We start from the raw sequence: 12,688 nt of genomic DNA on the forward strand, positions 1-12,688 counted from the left end.
AGACTGGATTTCAATTGATGAAGCCTTTACAAGTGACAGAACAATCGTGCCATGGACAGAGTGTGTGACAAACGTATTGGGTGCTTCATGAAATCACAATTAGAATGGCATTTAAAAACTGATCTTCATGTGAGAAATAAAAAAGTACTCCATTGAAGAAACAAGTTCTTCTTACAAAGAACTGCCTGAAAATGAGAACGTATCTTCCAGTATCATTCCTAATTTGAAATACGCACCAGTGACTTCATGTGAAGTTGAAAGGTCTTTTTCTGTATGTAAGAACATCCTAACAGACAGAAGGCATTTGATGACTGCAGAAAATGTGGAAAACTCTTTAGTGATTAATTGCACCTCCAAATGAAAATTAGAGATTGAATAGTGTATGCAGTTTTAACTTTTTTCGGTTTTGTTTTCTTTTGTGTGTACAAGAATACATGAAATAAAGCTTAGAGATTACATATTTTTTTATTTATTACATATTTAACTACATATTTTGTCAATTTTAGCTATATATTTATGTACAAATTTCTCATTTTTATATTACATATAATCCGGGGTCTGGTAATAAGTAGTTTTCTATTATTTTTAAATGTCACTCCCTCCCCACTTCTAGGGGTGTTAGAGGCAAAATGCTACATCATGTTTGAATTTGATTACTCCATCTAATGATGGAATTATGTAATGTATTGAATTAGGAGGATATACTCAATTTTTTATCTTTGTAAAGTGAAAACCGTCAATACGGAATGATTCTAATGTCTTGTAATAAGACCTGTCTGTGTCGATGCGACGTAAAGCAGTTTGCAAAAAAACCCTCCCCCTCCCCACAGTATTAACTCACATGTGTACCAAGTTTGGTTGAAATTGGAAGTTTGCCTATGGTTGCCTGTCATTTTTAATCGCTTAACTTCGCAGACATCTTTACGTAAAGATTTTGCTCCTTAACTGTGTGCAACCTGCTAAGTACAAAATGTATTGCGGGCTAAGGTAAGCCTTCGCCTGCAATTATTTGACTGAACTTGAAGACCTATCACTGTCTGATGATTCACTGGCAGGTAACTCCGGAGAGAATAAAAACAAAAATGAAGCAAATTGGTAATAGAATGGCCGGATGAGCTCCATATAGCTCTTGTTCGTAAATTTTTTAAATACAGGGTCTCTCATATAACCCAGACCAAACACAGGGTGTTCATACTCTGCGCTACGGCACTTGCAGTATGCGAGGCACACGCCTAATTCTTGACCTTGTAAGCAGCCTGTATGTGTTCGACCTGGCAAGCATGAGTCGCCAGTCTGAATCTCAGCTGTTAACATGGTGAGACAGTTATCATTTCAGTACCCTCGTATGTAAAATTTCTAGTTTCATCTTAATGCTCGTGTGAACAGTCATAACAATCAATCAATGAGTCGCTACTGATCTGCATTTAGGACAGTCGCTCAGGTGGCAGATTCCCTATCTGTTGTTTTCCTAGCCTTTTCTTAAATGATTGCAAAGAATTGGAAATTTATTGAACATATCCCTTGGTAAGTTATTCCAGTTTCTAACTCACCTTCCTATAAACGAATATTTGCCTCAATTTGTCCTCTTGAATTCCAACTTTATGTTCATATTGTGATCTTTCCTACTTTTAAAGACACCACTCAAACTTATTCGTCTACTGATGTCTTCCCACACCATATTTCCACTGACAGTCGAGCAGGTCGTCTCCTTTCTCCCAAGTCTTCCCAGCCCAAACTTTGCAACATTCTTTTAACGCTACTCTTTTGTCGGAAATTACCCAGAATAAATCGAGCTGCTTTTCTTTGGATATTTTCCAGTTCTTGAATCAGGTAATCCTGGTGAGGGTCCCATACACCGGAACCATACTCTAGTTGGGGTCTTACCAGAGACTTATAAGTCCTCTCCTTTACATCCTTACTACAACCCCTAAATACCCTCATAAGCATGTGCAGATTATGTTACATAATTACATAGACTAGCAATAAAAACAAATAAGTATTGGAAGGTGGGATTCTCCATTCAAACTAACCTTAGTTCAGAAGGACTCACACTAAATTTTGTGCAACTACCACATAGTAAATGAGCATTCTGATCCCAAGAATGCAATCTTATCCAGGATTGGGCAAGCCAAATATCTGTTCAACACTAGACCCCTATTCACCAGTAGAAATCTCAACCTTCAGCTCTGAGTTCGGATATTGTGATGTTATTTTGTCCCTGCCCTTCTGTGTGGTTTTGAAGGCTGGTTGCTGAGCCTTTTTCTGGAGAGGCGGATTGAAGCTTTCAAAGTGTACTTGTACACAATAATGCTTTGAAAATCCTGGGTAAAAAGGAAGACCAGTGAGGAAGTCCTCAATTTGTTAGAACTGCAGCTCAGGTACATTGGGAATATCGTTAGAGGTGGACGGTGTTTTAAGGGGCCTAGAATCTAGGTGATTAGCCCTTAGTGGTAGGTGAAGAAGTGAAACGAGGTGATGGATTAATATTTATCCACCGGCTAAGATTTTAAAAAAGGATAATAATGATGAGGATGATTAATTTCAAAGTTGTCAGTCAATATAATTTTCAATGCCTTATGTTTATAGTATGATTAAAACATAAATCAAAATGTAGTAGAATAGCGCACTGACTTCAAAGGAAAATCACCTACATTATTCAACTTAAAAAATAAAAAATAAAGGCTGCCTCTCTGGTGTAGTGGTTAATTTGAATAGGCCCGGGTTTGATTCCTGGCTCTGCCTTGAAATTTGAAAAGTGGTACGAAGACTGGAACAGGGTCCACTCAGCCTCTGGAGGTCAACTGAGTAGAGGTAGGTTTGATTCCCACTTCAACCATCCTCGAGGTGATTTTCAGTTATTTCCCCCTTCTCCTCCAGGTAAAAGCTGGGATTTTACCTAGGCCACGGCCGCTTCCTTCCCTCTTCCTTGTCTATCCCTTCCAATCTCACCATCCTCCCACAAGGCCCCTGTTCAGCAAAGCAGGTGAGATGATGACGATGCTTGTTATTTAAAGGGCCCTAACATCTAAGGTGGTAGAGGTGGGATCCCTTGCTGAGTCCGAGGGAAAAGCCAACCCTCGAGGCTAAACAGATTAAGAAAGAAAGAAAGAAAGAAAGAAAGAAAGAAAGAAAGAAAGAAAGAAAGAAAGGGAAGTAAGTATTAAAATACACATAGTCAAAGGAATAAAAGTGTAGTTCACAATAAAAGAAAAGTTAAAGGCAAATAACTAAAATTTCACTTCTTAAAAAATAAAACAGGCTACTATCTCTCATAAAACAGATGACGAGGTCTACTGACTGCTCATCCTGTCGTAGAATGAGTGAAATAGCATGCTGAAGTTTTAGACTACGGCACAGATCGGACAGGTCCGGGCACTCCAAAAGAATGTGTACTACGGTCTGATGGTGCCCGCAAGTACACACCGCAGGGACTTCTCTCTTCAGCAGATAGGAGAGTGTTGTCATACCATGGCCAATCCTTAGACGACACAATACCACTGATTCTCTCCGGGAGATGTCTCTGTTGAGAATATATATCCCTGGCAAGAACTAAGGCCTTCTTGGCAGCCTGATCTGCTAGGAAGCCACACGAATGTGATTCTGGTGCTTGCTTCTCACAATCCAGCCAGCAGATCGTGGACATGTTGCACCTGGGTTTACTATGGGAAGAAGTCCAGAATCAAATACGTATCCAAATATAGTACTGAGCATATTCTTGAAGAGTTTAATTGCAGTTTGAGACACTGTGTAATTTTAGGGAATAGCACTGCCCGTCAATAGATCCAAAAATTATGAAGAAGTCGCCGATCAAACACGCAAATGTACTACGGAGCAAGTTCTTGAAGAGTAGATCGGCACTGTGCATTGTTTTACACTTATTCTTGATTGGCCAATGATGACCAAAAACACCGGTCAAAACCGGTACCAATCCCAACTAAATAGGAATGTAAACTCACATTTCCCATTTCAATAGTATTGAAAGGTTGAACCATTTATACCCTCTTTTAACTTATTAGTGAACTCACTTCAGTATGGAACAATATGAAATTCTTATCTCTTAAAGACTGCATTGAGCTCGAGGAGTTGCTGCACATGAGGTAATGTTGACATGCACTGGACAGCGCATACTGCAGAGCTTCCTCGATGGCATAAAGCTCTGTAGCACGCGTTGCAGGTTTCAGGAAGGGAAGAAAGAAACCTATTTCAGTTTATAAATTTCATTGTAAATAAACAACTATGAAAGGAGATAACTACCTCTAAATCAAAGTTGAATTAAAATCAATAGAGAAACCTACTATCTACAGAATGAAACCGGAAAGCCTGACCAATCAGATACTAAGATTTTTTTGAGATCAGGAAAACTATGGTGCGCTGGTATTGGAGGTGAAGAAGGACCTGGAAGAAATGGGAATACAAGGAATGGAAATCAGCAACAGGGATACCTACAAGTCGAGAATCAAGGCCGTGAAGAAGTTTCAGGAAAAAGTTAGATCCCGTACCCAAGTGCCGTGGACAGAAGAAAGGAAGAGATTGAAGAGTGAAAGGATGAAGGAGAAATGGATGAGGATTAAAGTCCAGAAACAGATGAAGCTGAAACCGAATTAATGTGGTCCATAATCGGCCAAAACAAAATAATAATAAGAGAAACCTATCTTCGTTAACAATCAATGAACAGCCCAATCTTCCTGCAATCCTCAAGCCATCTGCGTACAGGACACTTGATCCTGGATATCAGCTCATAACAGACATGAAAAGCCTCCGAAATATGGAGGTGTCCCGTATAAGTTACTCTTCCTCTTGTTTTTATGATCAGTATCACCCTGTAGCAGTCCGTAATTGCAACATAACTCTTACAACGATGTGTACCGTACTATAACGGTCATACAACAAATGTATCAGCAAAAACGTGTAAAAAAATATTTTGTAAATGTTTGGGGCATAATCATTTATCCAAACACAAAACAAAAATGTCCTCAAACACTGAATATTCCACTGCAATACCAAACTCATAATCATCAGTTTTATTGTATGTAGTTCTCAAACATCTTCATTAACTCCTCAGCTGAGGTTGACGACAGAAAGGGCATCCAGCAACGAATTCATCCCACCTCATCCCCAACCCCACAGCAAGAAACGGGACTAACGAGTAGACATACATACATGTAGTTCTTGAAACAATTGACATTCAACAATAACTGTGCTCACATTTTCAATACATAACATCCGATTTCCTACAGAGAAGCAGATGGGAATACGGACAACAGTCATTATGATAAATTCATACTCCTCCTCAAATCCTCAATGTGCCTGTAATGCAAATGACATACAAACTGAGTGTTAAAATAAACCCATGAAAACACGATGGATGCAAGATTCTAGCAACAGATACAGGCTTGTGACATAAAAGTTTCAATCAGTCACCACTGACCTGCATTTAGGGAAGTCACCCAGGTGACAGATTCCCCCATCTGCTTTTTACCTAGTCTTTTCTTAAATAATTGCCAAGTATTTGAAAATGTATTGAACATCTTCCTTAGTAAATTATTCCATTCCCTAACTCCCCTTCCTATAAACAGCTATTTGCCCCATGTTCTCTTGAATTCCAACTTTATCTTCATATTGTGCTCTTTTCTACTTTTAAAGACATCACTCAAAATTATTCATCTACTGATGACATTCCATGCCATCTCTCCACTGACAGCACAGAACATACCACTTTGATGAGCAGCTTGTCTCTTTTCTCCCAAGTCTTTCCAGCCTAAACTGCAACATTTTTGTAACGCTACTCTTTTGTCGGAAATCACCCAGAACAAATCGAGTTGCTTTTCTTTGGATTTTCTCATTTCTCGTATCAAGTAATTCTGGTGAGTGTCCCATACACTGGAACCAGACTCTAGTTAGAGCCTTACCAGAGAATTATATGCCCTTTCATTTACATCCTTACTACAACCCTTGAATATCTTCATAACCACATGATGAGATCTATAACTTGGTTTACAATCCTGTTTGTGTGATTCCCCCATGAAAATCTTTCCTTATATTAACTTATATTAATGATCACCATGAGGTATTTTTACCCCCTATCAATGAGGCAATTAAAACTGAGGGGACGTTTTCTCTTTGGGAAACTCACCCTGACTTTTGATCCCATTACCATCATACCATTGACTTCTGTCAATCTCACAACATTGTTGAGGTTTTCTTGCAGTCGGTCACAATCTTGTAATAAATAACACCATCTGCAAAAAGCCTTATCTCTGATTCCAGTTCTTTATTCACATCATTTACATATATAAGAAAATATAAAGGTCCAATAATACTGCCTTGAGGAACTCCCCTCTTAATGATTACAGGAACAGTTACTGCTTCACCTACACTAATTCTCCGAGTTCTGTTTTCTAGGCTCATTCAGTCACTCTTTTGCCTAGTCCATTTGCAGTCATTTCTTTGCAGTTCTGTGCCCTGATCTACCCTATCAAAAGCCCTAGACAGGTCAATAGCGATAGAGTCCATCTAACAATCTGAATCTAAAATATCTGCTATATCTTGCTACCTCACTAAAATAACTGCCTTCTATCAATCCAATTAGTAATACCAAAAACATGTCTAATATAATTGGAAAGACTGCTTTCTTGGAGCTTACAAACACGACTGACCAGTAATAATCTGCTTTTTGTTTGTCACCCTTTCCCTCCTATAGGGGCTACTATAGCGACTCTCCATTCATTTGATATTGCTCCTTCATGCAAACAGTAATCAACTAGGGGTATTTCAGGTATGGCACTACATGATAATGTTGCAGAAGTCAAACTGAGGAAAGTTGCAGGTTGAGAGAACTGCAAACAAATGCGCTAAGAGCACCGTGTATGATATAAATATATATCTAGAGAGAGAGAGACGGACAGACATGAGGAACAACAATATGAACACAAAATACTATTGGCAAAAAAGAAAAAGTACTAAATTAGCACATTAAAAGAGCATATTAATTTCTTACCTAAAAGTTTAATAATAATGTCTGATCTTAAGATGGTGTATGGTATCCCTAGATGTTTACAAAATAACGGATAAATCCATAGAGTTGGCAATGCTGCCTCGGACACTCCCGACACTAATACGGGATAGTGCTGAGGTTGTGGATAGATCTTTACTTCCTGAATTGTGGGCCTCCGTTCTGCAGAAGGTCTTACGTCTAGTATCATGATGTCCGACTCCTTGGCCGAATGGTCAGCGTTGAGGCCTTTGGTTCAGAGGGTCCCAGGTTTGATTCACATTGCGTGTGATTAATTCTTCTGCATTGGGGACTGGTTGTTTGTGTTTGTCCCGACACTTCCTATTCAGACAACACAACCACCACAGAAACACACAATAGTAATTACATCGTCAGCCTCTGTGGTATAATGGTTAGTGTGATTAGCTGCCACTCCCAAAGGCCTGGGTTCGATTCCCGGTTCTGCCACGAAATTTGAAAAGTGGTACGAGGGCTGGAACGGGGTCCACTCAGCCTCCACTGAGTAGAGGTGGGTTCGATTCCCACCTCAGCCATCCTGGAAGTGTGTTTCCCACTTCTCCTCCAGACAAATGACGGGATGGTACCTAACTTAAGGCCATGGTCCCTTCCTTCCCTCTTCCTTGTCTATCCCTTCCAATCCCAAACAACGCCTCTGTTCAGCACAGCAGGTGAGGTGAGGTACTGGCTATTCTGCCCAGTTGTATCCTTAAGAGATATGAAATTCATTTTGAGTGGTCCGCATTGAACTGTGATTACAATTAAATTAAAAATTAAGAGTAAAATACTTCCACATTTTCAATACAAAATCACGTAATGTGGGTTACATTATGGAAGAAACATTTAATGGAACTAGTTTTGGCCCATTTTTTAAGTTCATCATCAGCCAAATCACGAGTTGCACAATGTATCTGATAGTAAATAGAAATTGCAAAAAAATCGTGAAAACACAGTGGTTTGACACTATAAATGTGAAAAAGTCAAAATGTTGTAAGAGTTTTGGATAATGCATAAAAACCAACCCTGGAGGGTAAACAGATTTTAAAAAGAAAGAAAGAAGTAATTAGGGTTGCATCAGGAAGGGCATCCGGCCGTAAAACAGGTCCAAAGCCTCGTGCTCTACACCCGTCGTACTCGTGACACCACAAGGTGTCGGGAAAGAGGTAAAAAAAGACTGAACTAGTAGGCTATCATGTCATTCATCATCATTTCCCTTTATCAAGCTGTAGCTGGGTAGGGGCAAATATGGTTCCTCTCCTCTTTCTTTGGCCTTTCCACCACTCCTCCTCCAACGCTGTGCCCCAGTCCAGGTTTCTTTCTATAATACTGCGTTGCATTGTGTCCTTCAATCTCAATAGTGGTCATTCACGGCCTCTCCTTGCATTTGCATTTCCTTCACCTTTTTTTATCTCTGGTAATCGGAAGGATTAAAATGTATCAATACATACATATCGACGTAAAGCCACTAGCAAAAAAAGAAGAAAAAACATGTTGCACATGAAAAGCCATTATTTCGAATTTCGTAAGTCTCTTGAGATATGTTACGTATTCGTAACAGAGCGCTAAAGAAACATTTTTATAAACAACAATGAATATATGAGAATTTTTAAAAACAGTGCTCTAAAGAAACATTTTTATAAATAATAATGAATAAATGACAATTTTTAAAAACAGTGCACTGCCCGGGAATCGAACCCGGGTCGCAAGAATGGGAATCTTGCATGATACCACTACACCAGCAGTGCCGTGACATCCAGGTGTGTTATTTTAGTTATATAAACAACATTTGTAAGTTTGGTCTAAGTTTTGTACATGGTCCCATCATAGGACTGTTACATTTTAAGAATATAATTAACAAAAACAAAGTTCGGGAAGGAAGAGACTATGAAAGGTCTTTATTTCTCAGGCATCTTGGCCATGAATGGCCGCTGCCATCTCATAGCAATTCACTCAAACATTGCTCTTTGGTTATCAAGACTACCGCTGTCTACAGTGAGCAGCACTGTTGTGAGGATGTGGATGTGGCTTAAAATGTAGTTACGGACTTCGGCGAGAATTCAAAGCTGGTAAAGTAATGAAATTTTAGGGTATTCGCGCAGGTAGAATACGAAAATGACGACTTCTACACCACAATGATTAAATCAAAACACCTGCGCGTTCATTTTTTAAAAGTTGAAAATGAAAACCTACAGTAACCTGTTTTCCAGTCATTGACCGGGGCTATTAGTACGATGGGGTCGCCCCTCCCAAAGTGATTTATTGATGACTGATAGATGCTATGAAATGAGAATGGAGAGTGTTGCTGGAATGAAAGATGACGGGGAAAACCAGAGTACCCGGAGAAAAACCTGTCCCGCCTCCGCTTTGTCCAGCACAAATCTCACATGGAGTGACAGGGATTTGAGCACGGTATCCAGCGGTGAGAGGCCAACGCGCTGCCGTCTGAGCCACATACACTTTTTTTTTTTTTTTTTTTTTTTGAAGTTACTAAACCAAATTTTACAATCTACGTTGGGGTTACCGTATTCTGTAATAGGAAATACTGACGCTTTCCTCTCACCAACAAATTCCATGTACCAACTTGGTTATTTATATCATTTTGCAGATTCTGCACATTTACCATTAGCCCTAATTTACCTTTATATTTCCTCGATTACTGTGCAGAAGTCAAACATAGGTTTGCATGTAAAGACGTCTGAAATTATAATTTCACTAAAGCAAATCCTTTCACAGAATCGATGGTAAGTATATTTGTTTTCGTTTAAGCCTACCATACGAAAAATATGGGACCGTCGCATTTTCGCTCAGGAGTCTGGTGCCCCAGAAATTTTTGTCGGGGCACACAGAAGCCCCGTATTTTAAAAAATGCATTTCATACTGTGAAAAATGATGTTTCTTCATATTTTTATTATTTATTTAATCAGTTTACCCTCCAGGGTTGGTTTCCCCCCGCACCTACTAGGCGAGGAATCCCATTACAGCCTCAAGGGCAGTATCCTGGAGTGCGAGATATTTTGTCAGGGTTACAACTGGGCAGGAGGACCAGTATCTCGTACAGGCAGCCTCACCTGCTATGCTGAACAGAAGCCTTGTGCGGGATGGGAAGATTTGAAGGGATAGGCAAGGAAAAGGGAAGGAAGCAACCATGGCCTTAAGTTAGGTGTCATCCCGGCATTTGTCTGGAGAAATGGGAAGACCACTTCGAGGATCGATGGCGGAGGTGGGAATCACACCCCTTTCTACTCACCTGACATTCTGAGGCTGAGTGGACCTTGTTTCACTCCTCGTATGCCTTTTAAAATTTTATATCAGAGCCAGGAATCGAACCTGGGCCTCCAGAGGTGGCAGCTATCACACTAACAACTACACTGCAGAGGCACAGAGATAGTTTCTTCATAAAATGACAATATTATTGTTTTGCTTTTGAAAGACGAAATTGACAAGATCGCCGACCACCATGTCAAGGCGACTTCAACACTCAAATTGGGAAAGACCAAAGACACCACGACATAATAGGACCTTACAAAGCACACAGGTTAAGTGTAACATCACCAACAGTAAGCATATAAGACAACTGTGTTGGTGGTACCATATGTGTATCATGTCAATCAATACTGATCTGCATTTAGAGCAGTCGCCCAGGTGGCAGCTTCCCTATCTGTTGTTTTTCTAGCCTATTCTTAAATGATTTCAAAGAAATTGGAAATTTATTGAACATCTCCCTTGGTAAGTTATTCCAATCCCTAACTCCCCTTCCTGTAAATGAATATTTTCCCACAGTACTTTCTAGAAATCCAAGATATCAGACCATAGACCATGTAGCAATCAGAGTAAACACAGGAAAGCATTTTTTTTGTTTGTTTACAATTTGCTTTATGTTGCACCGATACAGATAGATCTTATGGTGACGATGCGATGGGAAAGGTCTATGAGTGGGAAGGAAGCAACCGTGGCCTTAATTAAAATCCAGCCCCAGCATTTGCCTGGTATGAACATGGGAAACCATGGAAAACCATTTTCAGAGCTGCAGTCAGTGGGGTTCGAACCCATTATCTCTTGAATGCAAGCTGATAGCTACGTGATCCAAACTGCACAGCCACTTGCTCGGTACGGGAAAGAGATATGTGAGAGCTCATAAAGGCTGGAACGTAGACTCGGACAATTTATTAACATGAATAGTGACTTAAAATGAAAATTACTCCCTAATGAAGCCCTGCTGAGAATAAGTCCTCAGTTCCTTCATGAGAATTAAGAACATTTTACAACTGATATCTGACAAAGAGAAATTAGCGACTGGAACCAACTGAAGTCCACTTTAAGCAAAACCATCACTAACCTTGGACAACGGAAGCGATGTAATCGGTGATGGAACACTGAATGTAACCGTGTAGTCGATGAGCATGCCACAGCTTGTATGAAATGGAATTTACTGTAATATTTGTCAACTTCAAGAAGGCATATGACTTGATTGACCGCCAGACATTCTTCTTGCTGCTATGATAATGAGATGTGGACCATAACAAATACACCCTCATTGAAGAGACTCTCACGAACACCACATCCAAGGTGAAGTTCAGAGAAGAACTGCCAGGGAGTTCTCAATCAAAACCAGAGTATGACCTCTCGCTCATTTTGTTCAACTTGGTGCTCAACAAAACCATGGGAAAAAGGAGAGAAATCTAGGAATAAAACCAGCTATCATTGGAGCCAGGACTAGAAAGACAGAAATCGGTGTCTGGCCTTTGCAGATGACACTGTAATCCTAGCCAACAGCTCTGAGAAAGCTACCATCGCTGCCCAAATCCTACACAAAACAGTTTTGAAGACATGACTGCAAATATCATATAAGACCAAATACAGTACTTCAAGAACTTGCACTCTGGAGAAACGCATGACAACAACTATAAAGGGAATGATTGGGAGAGCTGACTGTTTCTGATACCTTGGTTAACGAGCTCAACCCAATGGTAGAAATGGCACCTCCCTCCTAGAACGATGTAAAAAAAATTCAACACAGCCTACCAGCTAATGCAAAACCTATACATCAAGAACTGCATTTCGAAGAATGCTAAGAACCGTTGGTAGAGAACTGGTCAAATACTGGAAGTCCTGAAAAATGTTGAAAGACATATCCTCAGGAAATGTACCAAGAGTGAACTATGAATTATGTGATGTAGGCAGCTGAAGTTCTATAAGCACCTTTCATGAATGGACAATAAGCTTACAAAGAAGATCTTCTCACTGATAAAACTGGAAGCCTGTGGTTCAACAAAGTCTAAAAAGACCTGGTTTTTGCTGGGAGATTTTTCTTTCATTTCCTAGACTGCTCCAAATTCTGTGATATGGATCATTCTTGGTACCCTCCACCTAAAAGTTAGAAAGTCCCGGAAACCACTCTCTCAGGACAGAAAGGAAAAATTATTAGATGGGCTCAAGAGATAATGGGAATGAAAACAAACCTCTGCAAAGAATTAATCTTAACTCTCTTGTTTCTGTTTTACTCAATACACTTTTCATTAGCTACCAGTACTGTTTTTAACTTCCTTAGAAAACCGATTATAGTTAAATGTCCCTCCCTTATTTTGAAGAAAATATGGTAGACTATTTCAACTGCGCCTGTATTCGAGAAAAAAAGACTGTACTGGTATTACAAGAAGGAACTGAGCGATCTTCACATCA

The 12,688-nt window shown here is 39.8% G+C and overlaps 1 non-coding gene across 1 annotated transcript; it reads right to left on the bottom strand.

Moving 5' to 3' along the window:
• Window positions 1-8,683: 8,683 nt before the first annotated feature.
• On the bottom strand, window positions 8,684-8,754 carry TRNAG-CCC (transfer RNA glycine (anticodon CCC)). The gene has a single exon. It is a non-coding gene; the product is annotated as a tRNA-Gly (tRNA).
• Window positions 8,755-12,688: the final 3,934 nt, after the last annotated feature.

Source organism: Anabrus simplex, chromosome 14, assembly GCF_040414725.1.
Source record: "Anabrus simplex isolate iqAnaSimp1 chromosome 14, ASM4041472v1, whole genome shotgun sequence".
Lineage (NCBI taxonomy): Eukaryota > Metazoa > Arthropoda > Insecta > Orthoptera > Tettigoniidae > Anabrus > Anabrus simplex.